The following is a 2417-nucleotide window of genomic DNA, read 5'->3' as shown; positions in this document are numbered from 1 at the left end:
AGTAAATCTGTAGCCTTGAGTAAATGACTTAATCTGTTCAAGGGCTCTGTTTTCTCTTGTGTAATAGTGACGCTATACATATATCTAAGATGTCTGTTGGAGAATTAAATATGAATTAGAGAATGAAAGTATCTAAAATTTCAAATTTCTTTTACTATAATCTATAAAACACCTCAAAATTTTGACTATATAAGCTTGGGAGTATTTTATTTTATTTTTAATTTTTTTTAAGAATTCAATTAAATATTTATTGAACAAATGCAGAATAAATGAACTAGGGGGTGGTTTTAACCTGAAGATACAATAAACAACTTCAAATATTCAGAGGCCTGTCACACAAAAAATGAAAGACTTGTTCAGTATTTCTCCAAAGGGCAGAACTTGACCCAAGGGATAAATATAAGCAACCAATAGGCTACAGGACAGTCATACAAAATGTGTCACTTAATAGCTTCTTTCCCAAACAATGCATTCCACACTTAGTTTCCCTTCTTCTGAAAGGAAATATTACAACTTAGTACTTCTCATGAATGTCTTTAATAAGTCACATTTCATGAACAACCATTCAGCATGTTTAAGGACAAAATATATATAATATACTTCATATTATATATGTATTTTATCACATACTCAGTAAGGAATGCTGAGGTGCTTAATTCATCCAATAAAATTGAAAATAAAAATTTTACATTTTTCTGTCAGTATTCAGGATTCTGAAGGTGGATCTTGAACTCAGAATGATAAGTCAGTTTTCGAGGAAAGCCACATAATCGGTGAGTCTGGCTAACTGTTGTTCATTGGGGATGGGTGGAACGGGGGCAGGCTCCGATAAGAGAATAAACCTGTTAAAGGAAACATCCAGGGTCCCTGAAACTGGCTTTTTGGTCATGACCATTCTTGTGGTGGAGTCGGCCTGCCATCATTGTTCTAGGCTACCTTTCACAGCCTCTTCCACGGGAAGTCCAACAAAGGCTGCAAAATCATCGGCGATGATGGAGGTATATGCTTGAGAGACCAGGGTGAAGGCTCGCCTCCGGGTGGCATCTCTAAGTGCCTCCATGATTGGCTGGACCGTCTCAGACCACGGGTGAGCGTTGATGGTGGTATAGATCCCGGGGACATCTCTCGGCCAGATTCTTTGTCCTACCGACCAAATTCCCCCAATTTCAGAATTTGCAGATTTTATAGCAGGTGGTATTCTTTTCCAAAGATATCGTGCATTATTCATGTCATTATAAAGCAGATGTAAAGCTAGAAGCTGATCATACACTGCGGGTGTAGCAATTCCTCCTGGAGCCTCGAGCTCCTGGTTATCCCACTGATCCAGCAACTTTTTGAAACTAAAGAAACTTTCAGCCATCACCTCCACTGGCATTTTCCTGGCCAGTTCCGCTGCCGAACCTCCCCACCGAGCCGGACCTCAGACTCAAGCTTGGGCATATTTTAAATAAAAGTCTGGAAAATAATTTATGCATAAGCATTTTGTATTGTTTACCTTGAAGTTAGTCAACCAATTTTAATTCCACTATTTTCCATATTTCGAATTTGATTTTAGAATTTGAAGAATTTTTAGAATTTGAAGGCAAGAAATAAATTTATTATTAAGTTTATTTCTTCTTTTATTCTACAAATTATTAATTATTTGCTATTTGTCTTTTTCAATCTAAATAGCCTTGTCAAATTTGACCTTACTTTCCATCTGGGAAATAACTACAGTCCTGCTTCAGTATTGCAAAATGTTTCATTCCACCCCTTGAAGAAAAAGCAGGCTTAAGGGAAATTTTCACTCAAGTGTTACAGCAACTAAAGAGCTATGGCTGAATATAAATGATGTTAGAAATTTCCTTCCAGTGTTTTCTACCTGCCACGCTCTGATCTTGTAAAAGTAACTATTGCTCTTCATGACTTAATTTTCCCCTCCCTACAGTGAAGGTAAATAATGACTGCTCATATTGGTAACATTTAGAATTGGGAGGAAAATTAGTGATGTAAAACCTACAATTGTTAAGCCCCATTTAGCCTTAGGGGAATACAAATACATATTCTGATTTCTATTAAAACATCATTGGATAGTACACCTATACATAAAACTGATGACTGTAAAAAAAAATAAATATGGAAACTAACAACCACCTCTGAAAATTTATTTCATCTAGTCCAGATTGAAAGTAAGGCATTATAAACATAATATTTAACATCAGAAATATAAAATCCACATTTATTGTCACCTCTCCACAATCTTTCTCCACTTATTTCTAAAGTATCACATTCTAAACTTCTGAATAGTTTGGTTTCAGAGTACCTGAGATGTTCTCAAACACTATTCCTATCCATTCTTCAGCAGTTGTGTGTTTTTCTTTTGTTTAACAAATCAAACAAACAAAAACAGAAAAAATGAGGGGTCTAGTTTTTTTGTA

At 35.6% G+C, this 2417-nt stretch overlaps 1 pseudogene; it reads right to left on the bottom strand.

Moving 5' to 3' along the window:
- Window positions 1-623: 623 nt before the first annotated feature.
- LOC113625823 (COP9 signalosome complex subunit 8 pseudogene) lies at window positions 624-1375 on the bottom strand (annotated as a pseudogene).
- Between the last annotated feature and the right edge of the window lie 1042 nt (window positions 1376-2417).

The sequence above is a fragment of the Aethalodelphis obliquidens genome, unplaced genomic scaffold (genome assembly GCF_003676395.1).
Source record: "Aethalodelphis obliquidens isolate GAN/ISIS:26980383/991018 unplaced genomic scaffold, ASM367639v1 scaffold16, whole genome shotgun sequence".
Classification (NCBI taxonomy): Eukaryota; Metazoa; Chordata; class Mammalia; order Artiodactyla; family Delphinidae; genus Aethalodelphis; species Aethalodelphis obliquidens.
The sequence above is the reverse complement of the archived record's forward strand: the minus strand, read 5'-3'. Positions and strand labels throughout refer to the sequence as shown.